Here is a 20,232-nt window from a genome sequence, read left to right as displayed (position 1 = left end):
TGTTTTCTGTGCCCACCAGATGAACTGCTGAGACAGAGATCCTGTTCTCCAGCAGCCAGAACCAAAGCATCATCGCCTCTGTGCAGAGGGAGCGGGAGTGCACACCACCTTGCATGGGATTGTCCGTCAGGATGAGGACATGTTTCCCCTGCAGAGACGGGGCAAATGCCTTCAGGGCAAGCCAGATAGCTCGCAACTCCAGCATGTTGATGTGCCACCTGGCTTCTGTAACGCTCACCTGATTCTCGCAGAGGCGCCGGTCTTGACTGGGCGACTACCGTATCTTCAAAGGTGATGTGCAGCACCCGGTTGGCTCTTTGGGCTGGACCTCTGTGCCCTGTATGCCTGACGTGCAGAGTAAGATGTCTGCAGATAGAAAATACGGGGTTAATGAACTGGGGTTATTGGGGTGTCCCTATCTCTTTCCTCTTCTCCTCTCCTGTAGACCCCCACAGGTTAACACTCTCACCTTAGGTAAGTGAATGCCGAGCTCTCCATCTGCCTCGGGGCAGGGTGCTGTAACCAGTTTCTTCACTGGATAGGTAGCGCAGGCCTCTTGACTCCAGAGGACTGCTGTCCGTCGTTTACTGCACGAACGGTAAGTTTCGAGTAACTCAAATGTCTTTAAAGTCTTTAATAATGATGTCTCTGGTTTTGCAGGGTTCCGGCGATGGCGGATGACGGGCTGAAGTGAGTTGAAGATGGAGCCCGTGTGATGAATAGAAGCGCCTGGAAGCACGTAAGTAAGCGCTTGTTGCCAGCTTCACGATGCGCTCTAACTGTCTTTTTATTTTGCAGGTACAAGTTCGGAGCGGCTGCAGGGTGCCGGGATACCCACTGGGTTAGATGTGGAAAGGAGTAATGGCACGTGAGTATTAAAGTTCCCCAATGTCTTTAAACGCACCTTGTTTTGTCTTTCAGATGCGGGATGCAGCGCTGACGGCCTCCGGAGCGTGCGAAGAGTTGGTAAGCTTTTGTCTTTCAGATGCCGGAATGCAGTGTGAAGACCTCCGGAGCGCACGAAGAGTAGGTAAGCCTTTGCCTTTCAGATGCCGGAATGCTAACCTGTTCTTTCTTGTCTTTATAGGTGTTGCTGAAGACTGGATTCAGGATGGTAAGCCTTTTTCCTTAGGCCCAGGACCGGATGCAGAAGACACGATGAGCGTTCTGCTGCAGAGGGTGCAGAATAACGCAAAGCAAGATTCATCCACCGGGTGTGGTTTAAATAGCCTCCTGTAGTGCTTAGGTGTCTCCTTCCACAGCCACGCCTAAGTAAGAAAAGAGTTCCTGGTAAGAAAAGAGTTCCTGCCTTCCAGAAGAGTTCCAGTGTTCTGAATCTAGGGAGTGGCTCCAGCCCCACCCAACAGGAAAAGTAGTTCCAAACAGAAGAGGATCAGAGGCTCAACTGGCAGGCAAGTAAGCAGCATGGTCTGCTGCAGGTAAGTCCACCCAAGCATTATGAGCCCGGCGCTTCCAGCGCTGGGAATGGGCATATTTATGAGCCTGGTGCCACTGGCGCCAGGACTGGGTCAAAAAGGTCCCAATTGGGACTGGTTGGCACTCGGAACCTGGGTTATGGATCTGCTTCCAAGGGAGTTGGGAAAACCCTGACCTTTTGGAAGCAGAGATCATGACAGCTTCCATCGCTGACCAGAGGTCGCTCACCTGCAAATCTTCACAGTGAGCTCCCCAACCCTTTAGAGACGCATCCGTGACCTCGGGTCTGAGGCCGAGGAGGCCAGAAAAGTACCCCGCTAAGAGACTGTTGTGGTCCACCCGCCAGGACTGGTTGTTGACCAGTGATGCGTACACCCTGAGGTGATCTGAAGTATTGAGACCACTGATCCCTCAGGAACCATTGCAGGAGTCCCATGCGCAACCTGGCCTCTGGCACTAGAAAAATGCAGGAGGCCATGAGACCTAGGAGGCAGAGGAAGGAAGCCGCTAGTAGAGTGTCATGGTTCTAGGACTGCTCCGATGAACTGGCGCCTCTGGACTGGTGCCATGTGGGACTTCCTTAAATTGAGGGAGAAGCCCAGCTTGTGCAGCAGCAAGCAGGTGTCTTCTAAATGGGACAAGACCTGCACTGCAGACTTCCCTCAGATCAGCCAGTCGTCCAGATATTCCTGAGGGGAGCCGCAACTATCGCAATGAGCTTGGTGAAGACCTTTGGGTGGAGGTTAGACCAAAGGGAAGCACCTTGTGATAGTGCATATCTCCTATGGTGAAACGTAGGAACTTCCTGTGCTTTTGATGGATTGGCAGATGCAAATAAGCGTCCTGTATGTTTATCGACACCAGCCATTCCTGTAGTTCGAGAGTGTGGAGAATCTCTCTCAACATCACCATCATAAATTTGTCTTCCCTCAAGAACTTGTTCAAGGCCCTGAGGTGCACAATTGGACAGAGACCTCCTCCCTTCTTGGGTACCAGGAAATACCTCTTCCACAGCACCCTTCAACAGAGCTCTGTTTTTCCTGGAGCTCCTGTCCCAGTTGGATTGCGGGTTGGGCGGTCTGTCTGGTGGTTTTCTTACAAATGGGCAATAATCCCACTGAATGAGCGGAAGAGCCCAGGCATCAGAAGTAATTCCCTGCCTCAGGAGCAAATGCTCCATCAACCGTCTCTGCTGTGACAGAGGAAAATAAAAGCAGCTTCAGAGGCTGGGTCGCCCTGCTGCTGATGGTGCCTGTTGGCCTCTAGAAGCCCCTCGCCCCTTCTAGAGCGTGGGAAACGCTTCTGCCCTTGCCTGGCCGGTGGGAGCTGCGCTCTCATGCCATAAGGAGCATATCTCCTGTAGCCCTGTGCTCTAGAGGCAAAGCTAAATGCAGGTTTGGCCGGCTGCACAGCTAGGCTTAAGGACTTAGCAGCGATTTTTGATTCCTTACATTTTTCCAAGGAATCCTCGCCCTTCTGGCCAAATAGAAGATCGCCCTCAAAGCTTAACTTGGACATTAAGCGAAAAACCAGATGTTTTCAAATAGGCCTGTCTTCTTAGTGTTATGGCTGATGCCCTAGAATGGCCCACACAGTTGGCGATGTCCAGGCACGCTTGCAGCGACTGTCTGGCCACCTCTTTCCCATCCTCCACTAGCTATAGGAAGCCCTCACTTATTTCTCCTTCTGGGACATACTGAGCAGCATTTTCAACTGCTGTCCATACACTGGAGGAGTACTTGGCAAAACTGCTTGCCACATTTGTAGCTTTTAGGACCATGCTACCTGAAATGAATGCTCTCTTTTCTAAGGCACCTACATTTTGTGCTTCCCTGTCGGGAGGCAGAGTGAACGTAGAAGATGCAGGTCTAGACGAGAAGCCGTCTGTATAATAAGCCCCTCCGGGAAGGGTGAGAGGAGGTGTATGGAGGGTCTCCTCTAGCCGACCAGTATTTCCCAGAAATGGTGGAACTGACAGGAGGAATGGAACAAGGGTTTTGCCACATAATTGTTATAGAATTGGCAATGGCCAGGTTTAAGGGCACATTACGTTCTGTGGTGAGGCCTTCATCTAAAATGTCAGTAAGGTCATAACCCTGTACAGGTGCCACAGATGAATGCAATCCCACGGTGTCAAAAACCCTTTCTACTAAAGCCCTGAATTTAGAAGTATTATGAAGATAGGGCTGGGATTGCTGAAATTCGATAGGGCTACGATTGCTGAAATTCGAGGCATGGGGAGGTGTCCAGACCGCTGGCGTCCAGGCAGCCTTGAGCCAGTTGTAAAATCTGATTTTGGTCGTCGATATAATCGACCCCTCCTGAACCCCCTGGTCATTGGCACCAGTACAGCCGAAGATACCTGCCATACTATCGAAAAATTCAGCCCGGGGTTGCAGCGTTGATGATTTGTCTCTCGCCGCTGATATGGGGATGTCAATCGAGACGCCATTGCGTCGACATCCTTGAATGCGTGGGGTTGATCCGGCCTCCATTGGATATCTTTTGTGTCGAAAGACATTGTCAGTACTGGGCACTGGGGGGAGGGGATGAGGCGGGGGGTTCAGGAAAAGAAATCAGCATACATTATACATGGGATTTAAAAAAAAAGCTATTCTAGGAGCCAGCCTATTACCTTCCATAAAATCCACAATGTCGAACACATACAAATTAAAAAGACAGGGAGCCAACACACATCCCTGTCTAAGGCCAGATGCTGTTTCAATGTTTCTTGACAGATCCCCTTCTTTATAAAGACTAAGCTTTATCCCAAAATTCTCATGCAACTTCATTGCAAGTTTCAACTGACTCCCCAGCAGGCTCGAGCCAGAAGTTTTAGCGAAAAGTCTCCGATCCACTTGGTCGAAGGCCGCAGAGAGGTCTATTGAACCCACAAAAGTGCACCCCTCCTTACCAAACCATGCCTCCTCCTGGAGTACCTGCACCACCAAACCATCCAGGCTATTGAACAACCTTTAATGAAGCCTGATTGCAGTTTCGTTGGTCTTTCCACTGACTGTGCCTGTCCTGTAAGTGTTTCAAGATCAGCTCAGCAAAAATCTTACTTGGCCTATAGTTCTTAGGGTTTTCACGTGCACCTCTCTTGAATATGGGTACCACCAAGCCAGTATTCCAAGGTTCAGGAACACACCGTTGCCACTAAATCTTTAAAAAGAAAGGTTAACAACATAGCCAACTGTTTTGGGTTCGATTTTAGTATCACATTTATAGGTCCGTTAGGTCCCGGTGCCCTAGATGATTTACCTTTGCCTATCAGCTTTTCAATAATATTGCCCTCGATGGCGAAAGCCAAATCATCCTTTGTGCACAGGTGTAAACATCTTGATTGGTTATCCCCATCAAGGGCAAGGTGCAACAAGCAACTTCTCAAACAGCGTTCAATTGCGGCAACGTTGTAATCCCATTTTGTGCGTAAACAACTTTACAGAAGGCCCTAGAATCTTTATTGATCAAGATGTTTAGCATTAATTCTGCATCCCTCTTTAATAGCTTAGCCCGATGACCTTTACTAAACCTATTATATGCCTGTTTCACTTTTTTAATACCATTTTTAATACCTTCATTTTTCAACATAATAGAGTTGTTGGTGAACTCCTTTTCCTGATAGTTTGTCGCATTTCCGACTTTTTAATAGCAAGGCCTTCATCATATTTATCTTAGTGTACCCTTTTTTGTCTTCATTCTTGACCCCTTTCCGGTGCCCCTTTGGGCTTCAATCAACCTTTCTGAAATAAAATTATTAAATTGAACAACGTTAAGTACTAATTTTCCAATCATGCGTAGTTCCTTTGATAACTTCAGCCACAATGTCATTCAGTTTAAAAATCAAAGAAGGCAGCCAGCTTAATCTGGTTACAGCCGCGTTAGTCGTCATTTTCCTACATACACTAGGTGAAATGTTACACAGCAGAACATCAAATCAGCCCTGATGATTGAGTGGACGCTCAAATCATGTTTAAAGATATCTAAAACGTCAAATAAGAAAAATAACTGAGCGTCAACAAACGCATAATCCAGAGTGGACTCCCTGTTCACACAGTACCAAGTGGGCTGTATTGAACGGTCCCCCTGCAGGTTACTATTCAACTTTCGTAGACCCATCCAGGTCAACACAGCCTTCCCGCTTAGCATTTATGGCCAAAGTGGTAATATCCAGGCCCGCATCTCATTCCTCACCCTCGCTTTCCACCACGTGGCAGTTAGCGTTAAGGTCGCCTGCCAAAATAATGTAACCTCCATGGTTACCGATTTGCCTGGCTAAAATCGCCTCCTTCAGCACCTTACACAATGTCAATACACATTGATGATCAGGCATACCTTCCCGTTCTCTGTACCTGACAATTCAATTCCCAATTCACCAAAGGGCAGGTTAAGCACTTCTTTTGTGAATAAACCGTGGCCCGATTGTACTGCTGAGATCAATCCCCCTGCAGGGCGGCCCCTCGCACTAGGTCTTGCATTTGAAAAAAAACTGTTTATCCATCCACTGTCAAGACCGAGGTTAGCCAGGTTAGGTTTCTTGCAGGAGTATACAACTGCTTTGTTTTAGGCGCTCTATTGCTATTGGATTGGTCAGAAGGTGGGTACTTGCTCTTGAATTCTATGAGGTCACCCTGAATCCAGCCCTTTTGCTAAAAACGCTCTTGGACACCTCCGCACTTCGGGACCCCTTTCCCGTGCAACGCCGACACAACTCCTGGCCAGTGTACCCACAACCTACTTACTACTTCACCTTGCTTTAAAACCTCCCTAGCCACCCCTTCTACTGGGTTCAACAATACACAAAGGTTAATCGGAGCGCTCACCCCACCACTTTCGGATGTCCCCTCAACGCCCTCTACCTGAAACCCTAAACGTAGTCATTTTCCAACTTTCCACTTGTATCAAATCCCCAACTAACCTATATCTAAAGTGTAATATACATTTCCCATTATTTGTCCTATCAGGGAATTCAACCCTGTCAATATCACTCAAGGATATAGCTGCCAACCTTGACGCCTCTGCGAATATTGGCAAAACCTTTGAACGATTTAGACAAACCAATGTCATCCCCCAGGGTGCATAAAAGTGACAAGCTGAACCCAGCATTTTCCAGGACCTTTTTCGCTCCTGGTTTCCCGAAATTGCCTTCAATCTTTCTCCCTGTCTTGACCACCCCCTTGGGGCCTAGTCATCACTCCAAGCATTCTTCAAGATACTAAATGGCTGTCTGTCTTGCTGGTCCCTCTGTACTGTTACCCTTGAGTGCCCAAACGTTCTACTCGTCGTTTCTATATCCGTCACATTCAAGCAGGGGTTGTATAGGCCCTGTATATTGGGACCGGTGTTAAATAGCATATGTTAGGGAGTATTCTTAGCAATGTGCTAATTCCCTCCACCTTAGAGAACCCCAGCAACTTTGCTGGATTTTGAGGACTTGATTTTTTTACTTGGAGAGAGTTAGACCCCTTTTCCCACTCTCTAATGTATTTTAATGTTATTTCGAACTCTGTGTTTCTTTTGTTTGCGGAGGCTGACAAACTCCATCGGCATCATCTTTTACATTGTGTCACACAGCACCTTCAGTGCAGTGGCACAGGGAAGTCTTTCAGATTCCCCAAAGGTTTAAATACTTTCTCTTGGATAAACTACTGTTTCCAAGAGCATTAAAGTGAAATTTACTTTACTTACCATTGTAACTTTCTAGACCCAGCACACATTATCTTACAATAGGGTGCTGGAGGGGTTTCCTAGTATCCCCTTTGTCTAGCTTCTCATGTAGCATTTTTTATGTTACCCTTTCCTCACTGAATGGCTGGTGGCAGTGGTTTCGTTTTAACTACCATGGTGTGCCTTTACTGCGGGCTGCGTTTGCTGCTGCAGTAAAGCACCCAAGGGTGCAATTTTTGTAAAAATTGCCCAGGTCTTCTTTTTTCACCATTTATTTGTGGAAAGGTCCTTCTTGAGATTTACTCTGCACGCCAAACCAGGTTTGGTCCCATTGTTTGCTTTGCCTTTGGCAGGATTCACGAGTGAAGCCCACCTCTGGCTCCAGGGTGTCTGGGGAAGGCAGGAAGTGAGGAAGGTCCCGAAACTCCCTGTGCTTAGTCTCCTAGGAGACCCAAATGCACTCTGTGATGATTGGCCAACTGACTGTCCGGCAAGGACAGCCACCCTGCTGGGTGAGTGACAGCTAGACTTCAATGAATGGGAGAGAACTGAATAAAAGGTGAGTTTTTTGGTTTGGGAGGCAGAGTCGACCACTGGACGAAGGAACTGAAGAAGAACTTGTGGATGCCTGCTGCAACTCCTGGACCATTGAAGCCCTGCTGCTGTGCTGAAACTCCAAATTCGTATCGACCGAGAAGCCCCTGCAAGGACGACTTCTCCCTTTGAGTTGGTGGGACCAATCAACGCCAAAGTAAGCCACCTGGACATCCATCTCGGAGCTGGTTGAATTTCCACAGAGTTGCTGCTGGAAACCGTATAGCCAGGGAGAGGAACACCAGATTGTTTGCGTTTCTTTTGAGTTGGCCAAGAGCTCCAGTAAGATCCTCCGGACTCCCAGGAAGCAGGACTGACCAAGCCTGAGCCCCCTCAACAGAGTGCTGGACCCCAGAAGCAAGGAAAGTCCATCTCGACAGCCAGGAACCGTAGTGTTGCTATTTGCGGTAGACGCGAGGAGCTGAAAAACTGAACAGCCATGGAAAGTGAAGTTTGACGGTTGCGAGTTTTACTCGTCCCAGTGGAGTGCAGGAGTCCCACGACGTCCTCCCTTTTGTCCCCACGACTGAGGCCCAGGAACAGCGAGACCTGCAGAGCTGCACAGGAACAGGAGTCATCTGCTTCATCTTTTCTTCATTTTAAAGGTACTGTAAAAAGTCTGAGAGAACTTACCTCTTACTGTAGAGTTGCTTGCATCTTCTACTACTCGCAAGTCTAATCAGCTTGTGGCCCTACATTTGATTATTCTTTTCTTCAAAGACTCCTAAGACATTGTGCAAAGACTTTTCTACTTATCTACCGGAAGTGCTGCATCCTATATAAGAAGTTGGCCCATTGACTTTGGCTTAGCCTATTGTACTGAAAGACTCTTTTTGGGGGATCCAAAAGTATTTTCCTGCTTAAGAATATTTGTGTTCTCTTGTATGTTTTTTTTTTCTCAAACTTTGTTTATTCGGTTTTCCAGTAAGTAGTTGGCATGAGATCAAAAACAAATATCAACATCAATCAAAACATTCCCCTTGTTCTATGGCAAGGACCAGTATGTATGGCAGGGACCCAGGTCATTGCCCCAGCAGGGCTCCATTATGTTCTCATTCCAACCTGTTTGAAGAGTTCATGCATGAGCCTCACCTGCCCCTCCCCTCGGCTATTCCCACCCGTATCCCTTTATTAGATCCATTTCCCCGCCTGCTCCGTTTGTATTGTCCCCAGAGCAATGTTGACCCTTCGCCTTTCTGCGCCAAGTCCCTTCTGGCACTCCTTCCTCCTCAGGGATTGCCGGTAGGTTGGGTCGACCTCGTGAGCGCTTCTCATGGCCTGGGGCTTGTGCTGTGTGGTCATATGTACGCCTCCAGTAATTCTCTGAAGTGGCGTCCTCTAGCGGAGTTGGCGAACATTAATCTCTTGTAGGCCGCACACTCTAATCCACACATTTTGGAGAGTGATTTGGACCATGCGGTGCCCGTCGGTGGTCGGGCTGATTTCCAGTGCAATATCAGGAGTTTCCTCGCCGAAAACATGAGGGAGATCATTCTACTAGTCAGTGGGTCTTGGTGCCAGTCTGTGCCATCATCTCCCAGCACCAGGGGAGAAAAGGGGACGTCGGCGCCCCCTATGCCGTTTATTGTCCGATAGACCTGTTTCCAATATGCGGCAACGCCGGGGCAAGACCAGAGTGTGTGGCCCATGGTCCCGATACCCTGGCAGCCCCTCCAACACTGGTTGCTGGGTCGGATTCCCATTTTGTGCATCTTGTCGGGGGTGTAGTATAGGCGTTGTATGATTCTGAATTGGGTATCTCTATCTATTTCTGAGATTGAGGGAGACTTTTGGGATCGCTGCAAAGTTTCTTTGGATGTCTGGTGCACTCACTGGTGTGCCTAGATCTTCCGTCCAGGCTGCTGCCAGAACGTTTAGTCTGTGGAGGTTGTTAGGGATGGCCATCGAATAGAAGGTGCGAATGTGTGGGAAGGCCTCAGTGTTGTGATCCATTTCTTTCTCGCACGGCATGGGGGGGTTGTGATCTGGGTTTGCGCGTGGTGTTGGAGTATTGACGTTTGGATGGAGCGATAAAGTAGCCAATTGCCCGGCCCCAAACCCAGTTTAGGGTGGGCATCCGAGAATCCCATCAGCACTCCGCCCTCTAAGGATGTCCATCATTAGAACATTGGCCCAAGTGTCTTCCTGCCGGTGATGTGGTACCTGCGGCGCTCCCCAGGACAGAATCAATCTTATACTGGCCAATGCTGGTGGGTTTTTGACCAGTGCCCCCTGTGTCACTCAGAGCCTATGCCATTGTTGGAGAGATGGCCTTATTATGAGGTGCGTTTTGATGTTGCTCGGGAGCTTGTGCAGTGGGGTCGCTATGATTTCGATGGGGTGTAGTGGCGCCATAATGGACGTCTCCATGTTGTGCCAGCTGGTGTCTTCATTTTCGTTGAGCCATCGTTTCGTCCATACTAATTGAGCGGGTTGACAGTATGCCGTGAGGGAGGGAACCGCCATGCCCCCGGAGGATGTGTGTGCTTGTAGGATTGTGAGTCAGACTCAGGCTTTCTTGCCCCTCCAGATGAACTTACTGATGGATTTATTTGATTCTTTGACCATGCGTGTTGTCGGTGTTATTGGTATCATTGTTGCAATGTATATGAGCTTCGGGAAAGAGCTCATTTTCAGGGCATTTATCCTTCCTGACTGTGAGAGTGTTAGTGTATCCCACCTCTCAAGGTCTTTACGGATGTTGTCTAGAACCTGGGGCTAGGTAAGGTCTCTGAGTTCCGTTATGCTGGCACTTATTTGGATCCCCAGGTATTTCATGGAATGTGGCTGGAGAATGAAAGGTGCAATGCCTCCGGGGTCCCAGCGTATGTCGCGGTGGAAGGGCATAACTTCGGTCTTGTTCCAGTTCACTTTATAGCCCACCATTGGGCCTATTTCTTGCAGAAGGGATTGGCTGGTATGGCATAGGGGAGTGCCTCAGGGCATTTGCTGATGTAGAGTAAGAGGTCATCCGCGTACAGTGAGAGTTTGTGTTCTTCTGATCTCTGACGGATTCCCGGCCATTCCGGGTCTGTGCACATGTTTATTGCCAAAGCTTCAATGGACAGAGCGTACAGGAGCGGCGATAGGGGCAGCCTTTGCGCGTGCCCAATGTAGCGTGAATTCTTCTGATTCCATGCCGTTTGTGATCACTGTTGCTGTAGGTTCGGTGTAGAGGAGTTTAATTAGCTGGGTCAATCTGGAGGGAAAGCTATATTTCTGGAGCGGTTTGAACATGGACCCCCATTGCACCTTATTGAATGCTTTCTAAGCATCTACCGCTATTATACCGTCTTAGGGCTCCCCGTTTCCGGAGATTATATGTAGTAGCTTGCGGATGTTATCTCTGGAATGTCGTACCTTGATGAAGCCCGTCTGATCTTTGTGGACAAGTTGCGGCATGAGATTCTCAAGTCTTTGGGCCAGGCATTTAGCTAGAATTTTGGTGTCCGGGTTTATTAACTAAATTGCTCTGCAGAACCCACATAGCTCCCTGTCTTTGCCTTTTTTGTGGAATACTAGAATATTAGCACCCAGCATGGATTTGGGTAGGCGTTTGCGGGTTAAGGCTTCTTCGAAGACATCGGCCAGCTGCAGGGCAATTTCGTCTGTTAAGTGCTTGTAGAGGTCTATCGGAATGCCGTCCGGGCCTGATGCCTTCCCCCCAGATAGGGATTGTATAGCTCGAATGATCTCATCGGATGTAATGGGTGCGTCTAGGACTACTGCTTGGTCTGCTGTGATGCAGGGTAGGTGTACCGACTCTAGGAAGGCGTCAATTTGATGAAAGGTAAATTAATCTGTGTCGGTGTAAAGCTTGCAATAGAACTTAGCGAACCTGTCGTTTATACGGTCGCCCCTTCAATCACCGTGTCAGTGTCAACCCTGATTGCTGTGATTAGTTGGGTGGCTTGGCGTTGCTTGAGAGCTAGTGCCATTTTCCATAAAGGTCTGTCCCCTTCCAGGTAGTAGTTTTGAGCCCAGCTAGTGTATGCCTTCTGTACCTTGTCAGTGGTGATTTGCTTAATCTCGCTCCTAATCCTCGCAATCTGGGGTCGGAGTAATGTGTCCTGTGTTGCCTTATGTCTTTCTAGTATCTTGAGCTGTCTCGTCAGATGCACTGCCCCTAATGAATGATTTGAAGGTGTCCCAGCATCTGTAGGGTGTATATTCCAGGGTTAGGTTGTCTGCCTAGAAGCTATCTGTGTCCTCCGACAGACTTCCCACTAAATCAGGTATTGGAGCAGTCTGAGGTTTAAACGCCAAGAAGGAGGTTTTTGAGGCGTTTCTGGGAGTGTGAGGCGAAGCAGGATCGGGGCGTGGTCGGTTGAACTTCGCAGCTTGCAACCATATGGATGGTGTTGGCAGGCATTAACCAATAGTCCAGACGGAAGTAGCTGTCATGGCGGTGGGAATAGTGGGTGAAGTCGTGATCGTCTGGGTGGATGCGTCTCCAAACGTCTACTAGATGCAGATCGGTCATTAGGGTGTTTAGGGCTAGCCTCTTTTTCACATTTGTTATCTTCATTATTTCTGGGCCGCTACGATCTCTGCCTAGGTTCAGGGTTAGGTTGAAGTCACCCCCTATGGTCGTGAGGTTGCCCATATGTTTGGCGCATTCTGCAAATGTATCGATAAAGAATGCCCGGGGAGTCAGTGGTGGGGGCGTATAGATTCAGTAGTGTGATCGGGTGCTGGGATAATGGACCTTGAATAAGGACATATCGGCCTGCTCTATTGCTAACCCTGTGTTGGATCTGGAGCAGGATCGGTTTATGAATCAGGATTGAGACCCTGCATTTCCTGTGGTGAGTGTGAAGCCGCCCCCACCCCTGCACCAGTTTCACTGCTTCTATCCCATTAAGGTGCGTCTCTTGTAGGAAGACAATGTCACCTTGCATGTCACTCATCAGGTTCAGCATGCGTCTACATTTGATGGGGTGGCTCAGGCCCTGAATGTTTAGGGTCACACAAGAGATTTTAGCCATTAGGCCGGTGGGGAGTGTGTTCTGTGGGGCTAGCCCTGTGATCAACCGCATTTTTGGTCCCTATTGGTTTCAATTGGGGTGTATATAAATCGCTACCTCGCCTCGAAGGGGTAAATTTATGGGCGAGTGTTCCCCAAACAACAATTATGAGGTCTGAACCATGGCCTCTATTTAACCTTAAACAAGAACATTGGGTGTGCCAAACACATGACACGTACCCAATACTGGGTTGTATTACCCACATATGGGCTTGGCATGCGATGACTATCATCTGACCAGCATTGCCCATATGTCCTAACTAGCCTGTGCGGGGAGGTGGCAAGAGGCGCAAGCTCGGTTTGTGCAGAGGCTCGAGGCCTACCCCTGGTCTCTCTGCCCTCTGCCCCTTTGGTTGGTGGAGGGATGCGATGGGGTCAGGCTACCCAATTCCCAAGTCGTGGGGTCTTGCCTAGTGCCCGTCATGTGGTGTTGGTGTGATTCCTGCGGTCCGGATTTCAACCTTTAGGTCCTCTGCAGCGCCCTTTGGGTCCTTGGTGGTCTGCTTGGGACGACGTGGCGCATGGTGGCCTGACTTCCTCTGGCGCTGATGGGTTGAATTCCGCCGTCACTATGTTATGCTGCTGGAGAAATCGCCACGCTGCCTCTGGGTCTGTGAATGAGTGCCATTGTCTTTCCAGCTGTATGCACCACGTAGCAGGGAATTTTAAGTAATTTCTGTGATCCATATGTTGGAGGGCCTCAAAAATGGGATTGAAGCTCTTCCTCTGTCTGCAAATCTCAATTCATCTGGCGCTGGGTGCAGGCTCCCGTTGCGGGCGTGCGTGAGCAGCTGCTATGATAGAGAGCCGTTGCTCTGTGCGCTCCTGCCTGTGAGGGCCTTGGGGCTGGGTATACGGATATGAGCTGGGCACAGGCCGTGTTAGGCTCTTCTATCAGCACCCCGTCTCCGCTGCGCGGTTAATCTGCCGACCACTTCGGTCCCCGGGGGGCTGCAGAGCGCCAGCTCAGTGGTTGCGCCTCTGTCCCTGCGTAGGACACCAGCGGGGACACCAGCCGCAGACGGGCAGCCCCCAGTATCGTCCCCCGCTCCAGGGGCTGTTGCTGTTGTCTGGTCGCTCTGATCAGGGGCAGGGGCGCCTCTGGCTCGGTGTGGCAAGCAGCACCACGGCTGTAGCAGGTGGTTCGCTTCTCCCAGTGTCGGTGCGGGTGCTCTGCAGGTCTCTGGCACTCGGGTTGTGGTATTCATGCCTTTTTTCCAGCCGGGGCCCAGGATTGTAATTGTCTGGAGGTCGGCGGCTTATTTCTCCATTGCTGCTGCACCGATCTGCTCCGGATTTTCTGTGCCTGTGTGTCATTCTGCAAGACATTTCCCTCTCTATTCTGTGGATATATGCGGTTTTATGGGGCAGAGAGCTGCAGCGGGAGCACTCCCAGCTTGCTGCCATCTTGTTCAGGCTCTTTAGCGTCCTCGTCTCTTATATGTTCTAAATAATCTTTTTATTTGACTTATTACTATATGATTCTAAATGCAGCAGTGATATATTAATGTCCCCAGCACCCTATCAATTGAAGTCACCTGAAGGTGTAGGTAGTGTCTGTGGGCCATCCCAAAAGGGTATCTACTGATCTACTGATTTAGAGATTAAGAGTGTGTATTTCATGAAGTGTATTTGAGTGTTATTATTATATTGCTCCCTTCTGAAGAAGGCTATTTCTAACTGACGGATAAATACATTAATTGTTTATTCAAGAAACCTTGAGCGTAAGAGTTTATTTGTATACCTGTAACTGGGAATCTCTGTGTAACTCCACTACAGCTCACATTGACCCCTCTTGAGATAAGCCGGGCTGCTCAACAAAACTGTGTAGTACAAGCTTCTACCAAAGGTTGGGTTTCCTATACCTGTAGTTTGTAGTGTTCCCAGAGGGTACTGCGTGCAGACTTTGCCTAACAGCATAGGAGTCCGATATAGCCTCTCTAAGAGTGCCTTAATCTCTTGATCAACATTACTTCTTACCATCATTGATGAGGCCCTTATGACCGTGGAATAATTCCCCAGCACCCCAACAATTCTGACTGTGGTCGCCATTGTTGTCTCTTGCATACTCTGTCCTCTCAGTAGTGAATAGATCTTTACCAATCATCCATTGGGTAATCCGCCTGCGCTGCTCAGTCAGACCGGCCCATGGAAAAAGCCCCTCCCCCTCGGGGACCTCACTCACGCTCAGTATTTCCAGTGACAATGATTCCCTCCTTGCAGGCAACCACCTCTTGTCCTCCCGTCAACCACTCCTTCTCTTTCATTACCAACCAAACTCTCATCCTCAACAGACATTTTTTCTGCATTCTCATCTAGATTTTCTTCTAAGATACGTACTCCTCTCTTCTTTTTCCGTTTTTGAGGAAAAGTTAGGCTTCCATGATCGTTAAATTATGCAAATACTTACGTGAGGCGATGTTGATCCCTTTTTTGGATATCATATTCTTAGATGTCTTTCCTTTTTCTTTTGCCCTGGCGGGGTTCACTACAGTACCCTGGACATCACTAGGCGGTCCATGTACTCCTAATTTCCCACCCTTCCCAGGCCATCTAACTGACCAGTGGGTGCATTAGCTTCCCCCTTACCAATATTACTGAGGACTGCCAATGTTTCTACACTACTTGTTCCCGGCTGATCCTTCTGCCCTAAGCCCGTAGGCCTCTGGGACAAAGCATTGTTGTTACTTCTTTCGTCCTGGATTATAATTGGCAAGTCACCAACCCCCAACAGTGTTACTTCCTGATTGCGATGTCTACTCTGACATTCAAGACATCTATGCGACTGCAGATCCCAACTTACTGATTCCATTTTAACCTGGATTTCACTCAAACTAAAGGTATATGCCATGACTTCATTCCACGACTTCATTCCACATGTTTGTTTGTTTATTTATAGTGTGCACCTAACCCAAAGGGTAGCAAGGTGCAAAAAGTGACAAGAGGATTGTAAAGACTTAGTTACATAGCAACAGAGGTAGGTCCAGCAGAGGTTACATTGCTGGAAGCACCTTGACATTAATGGACAATCAAGTAACACACACACAAGGTATACAATATATACAGGTAATCAAACATGTAGCCTCTAATAGGCCAAGGTAAGCATTAGTGTACGAGATTTGTAGGATTTGTGGTAAGGCACGGCCTAGTAGTGTATTAAAAATCATGTTCCTTGAGCCAGTGGATAGTCATGGACCTAAATTGTAGGTACGGCAGGTCATCCCTGAGTGATGGAGGTAGTGAGTTCCAACATTGAGTTCCGGTCAAGTGGCACAGCGAGTAGAGCGCTCGCTTTGACACCCGTGCAGAGCCTGTTAACGCAGGTTCGAATCCCGGCAGGGCCAAACTCAGCCTTTCATCCTTCCGAGGTCGATAAATGAGCACCACACACCGTGGGTAATAATAAGCAGCGCTCGGATACCTGAGGGTTTGTAGCGCTATATAAAAGCCTAATTATTATTATTGAGCTGCTTTGACGGGGAAACTATTCCCCCCTGACATCATCCGTTTGAATCTGGGCACAAGGAGGAGGTTGGAATTGGCCTTTCTGGATGGTCGGGAGGAGATAGGTCTGGTAAATCTAGTTATTAGGTATTGAGGGGCTGCCTGGTGGAGGCACTTATGCGTCAAGGACACAGATTTCAGGAAGATTTTGTCTTTGGTAGATAGCCAGTTGACAGATCTTCTATTATCTGAGATATGTGCTTTTTTCGGGATGCTCAGGCGGTTCTTAGAGCATTATTTTGGAGGATTTGGATTTTATTGGTGATGTATTTATTGCAACCTACATATAAGGCATTGCAATAACCCAATTTGGACAATATTAATGCTCTGGCTAGTTTAATGCAGTTGGACGATGAGAGGAAAGGTTTGGCTGCTCTAATAAGTTTGCATGTATATGCTGTGGCGGATGCCATAGCATTTACTTGTTTTGAGAAGGTGAGTGTTGAGTCTAGGTAGAAGCCAAGAGTTTTGACCTCTTTGGCTACTGTAATCTTGTTGTTGTCGATTACAAGGGAGGAGTAATTTGGGCCTAGTTTGGTAAGGTTAGAGGAGGTGCCGAGAATGAGGAGTTCTGTTTTGCCATCATTCAGGCATAGACCGTGTGGCCATCCATGCCTGAATGATGAGGTACACTCTATTTACAAAGGCCAAATCCTTGTCGTAGTCCCCCGTCAGCAGGATGAGGATCTGGGTATCATCCGCATAATTAGTGTAGGTGATACCCAGACCATCTAGATCGTCGAAAAGGGGCTTTGTAAAGATGTTGTACAAGGTGGGGGAGACACAGGAGCCTTGGGGTACGCCACAGGTAATGGGTGTGGGGTCGGCAGCTGCTAAAGGGGAGAATACTCTCATAGTGCAGTTTTTGAGAAAGGATTGGATCCAGTCGGTTGCCGCTCGAGAGAAGTGGGCTGCTGATTGTAGGTGATTGCAGAGAATCTCGTGGTCAACTAAGTCAAAGGCGGCTGAGAGATCAAGAAGTAGCAGTAATGCAGTCTTGCCCTTGTCTCTCAGCTCGTCTATCTGGGTCTTGAGATCCAGGAGAGCATTTTCGGTGCCATGCCGTGGCCTGAAGCCGGACTGTCGGACTCCTAGAAGGTGAAAGTGTTTGAGGTAATATTGAATTTGTTGATATGCTATTTTGTCAAGGATTTTAAGTAAGAATGGTACTGTAGTAATAGGGCGGTAGTTCGTAGGAGTCACGGGATCTAGGCTAGGTTTTTTAAGGAGGGGGAGGACCCACGCTTGTTTCAGGTTATTGGGGATAGTATTGGTGGTGAAGGAGGCATTTATTAATTTGGTAATGAAAGGTGCAAGTTCACGCCCCGTATCCTTTATCAATTGTGCAGGACACAGGTCTCCCTGGCAGTTTGAAGGTTTGAGTGTGAGGATAACCTTTTCAACCTCTTTGGTAGTGACTTTATGGAAGTTGAACTGGGGAATGGGAGTAGTGGAGGGTGGTTGGGTCGGAAGTTCCGTTGTTGAACTGGTGATATTCATTTTGATAGTTGGGAGAAGTGAGTCTTTTTTATTTTTTATCTTAGTTTGCAAGGACGTGATTTTATTAGCTAAGGCATTTTGAATGCTTGCGCACCAATTTTTATCTTTAAGGCAGGAGTCAGGCGTTTGTACAGGAGATTCTAACTCTTTCAGAATAGTAAAGCGCTCCTTGGTATTAGATTTGGCAAGTGAAATTCGGGAGTTATAGGACGTTTGTTTGGCCTGAATAATTTCTTTTTTGTACTGGGTGGCTAGTGTGTTCAAGTTATTCTTGTTACCTTCAGTAGGGTGTGATCTCCAAACTTTTTCGCAGCACCGTTTCTCCTGTCTGAGGAGTTTAAGATGGGGGGAGAACCAGGTGTTAACATGTTTGAGGGGTTTGCTCTTTCTCAGCTTTAAAGGTGCAATGATGTCAAGGGAGGAGAGCATAACTTTATTATACAAATCTACCATGATGGAGGGGTCCAAGTGGTCAGGAATAGCATTCAAGGTCGGTAAAATCAAAGGAATGAGGTTTTCAGAGGTGATATTTCTTTTGTTTCTAGTCTGGGCAGCTGGGGCTATGCTGATAACTTGTGCTGGTCGTGCCTCTAGTGAGAACGTAATCAGGTGGTGGTCAGTCCAAGGCTGTGGTAATATAGAAGAGACCAGGATAGGACAATTGTGCACAGCTAGCTAATCAAGAGTTCTACCTTTACTATGGGTAGACTCTGTGATCTTCTGGATAAAGCCTAATTCCTCTAAAGTGTTGTTGATTAGTGTGGCATTGGCATCAGCAGGGTCATTAAGTCCAAGGTTAAAGTCACCTAGTAGGATGCTTTGGGATGAGTTCTTAAGATTGTTCAAGATGATGTTAGTGAGGTCTTCCTCAAAGGACCCTAAGGGGCCTGGAGGTCGGAATATAAGGTGGATGGATATAGATTGTGTCTTTGATAACGTTAATTTGGCGGTTAGGGATTCACAAGATCCTAAGATAATGAATGGAGAGCAATTCAGAGTGAGTTTAGATTTGGCTATTAGACCTCCACCTCTGGTAGTAGTACGGTCGAGTCTTAGTAATGTGTAATCATCAGGTAAGGCTAGCATAATTGCAGGTAAAGCTGCTGGGTGAAGCCAAGATTCAGTAATGGCTAGGAAGTCTAAATCTTCGTTGTACAGTATGTCAGCTTGATCAGTTGCATGGGCTACCATAGAGCGCGCGTTTCTAAGTGCACCCTTAATTCCAGGTTGTGCTGGTTTTGCCGGTGGTGACTGAATTTTGAGGGCATCTTTCTGGGTGGAGATAGTCTCTCGGAAGAGTCTGCTGTTAAGTTGAAGAGGGTGTTGAGAGGGGCTAGTACGGCTAGGGTTGGCCCTACCATTACTTGGGTAAGGGGTCATAGAGTCTTGGGAGTCTGGCACGGAGTTTGAGGTTCTTTTGTGTAACAGTGCAAGGAATGGTAATCATGTCAGTTGGTTTGTAGGGGTTGAACATTGGCATATGTAGGATCAAGTTGGGGAGCAAGGTAGATGGATCTGAATTTATGATGAGTAGTATGGATCTAAGTAGAGCAGTGTAGAGTAATGGGAAATGCATTATGGGAATATACAAAGTAAAAGTGCAGTAGTTTAGCTACTGGCAGATAGCATGCAAATTGTAGCACATTTGCGTTAAACTAAGACAGTGGTGTCTAGGTATCAGCAAGTCAGGAATGCCGATAAGAACAGATTCTAAATTCAATTTTGGCAGTTTAACTAAGAAACAATAGTTCCTAATACAGGATGTAGACACATCTAGATTCTACTGAGGCAGTTCACCTTAGAAAAAGTAGATCTAATACAGGATGTAGGCACATCTGGATTCGACTGTGGCTATTTAACTAAGAAACATTAGTTCCTAATACAGGACAATAGTTCCTAATACAGGATGCAGACACAACTAGATTCTGTTGTGGCAGTTCACCTATGAGACAATAGGTCCTAATACAGGATGTAGATACATCTAGATACGACTATTGCGGTATAACAGTGGTCTCTGGTCGACCATAAGGCACAACACAATAACGCAGTGGTCTCTGGGCGACCATAAGGCACAACACAATAACGCAGTGGTCTCTGGGCGACCATAAGGCACAACACAGTTGCACTACACTAGGCGCAGGCCTACGAGTGATTACAAATAGCATATGCACAGGCTCCAAGGGCTAAGCTTCAAGTGGTAAAGGCACAATGGGCGCAGGCTACAATGATTAGGTTTGAAATGGGCACAGTGGTCAAGAATCAGCAAGAGTACGGTGTGTGCAACACAGGCAACAACAAGGGCAGGCGAAGGCAGGGGTTACCGTTTAGTGACTTAGGGCAATAGTATTTCATGCACTTAGGGTATCTATTGCTATTGGTGCATTTAGCAATGCATACAAAGTGCCATAAGGTGCACCAGGTAAACCTTATGAGTGATGCTTTGAGTGAGTGACACAAGTGTGACCAGAAGGTATACTATGGCATTACAGTGAGGCTGAAAT

General features: G+C 47.8%; 1 protein-coding gene across 1 annotated transcript in view; it reads left to right on the top strand.

Annotated features, from left to right (window-relative positions):
• NUP85 (nucleoporin 85) overlaps positions 1 to 20,232 on the top strand; it is a 977,524-nt gene that overhangs the window by 794,029 nt on the left and 163,263 nt on the right. The window lies entirely within an intron of this gene.

Source organism: Ambystoma mexicanum, chromosome 3q, assembly GCF_040938575.1.
Source record: "Ambystoma mexicanum isolate Mex_15411 chromosome 3q, UKY_AmexF1_1, whole genome shotgun sequence".
NCBI lineage: Eukaryota > Metazoa > Chordata > Amphibia > Caudata > Ambystomatidae > Ambystoma > Ambystoma mexicanum.
This window is presented reverse-complemented; position numbering and strand designations above follow the sequence as displayed.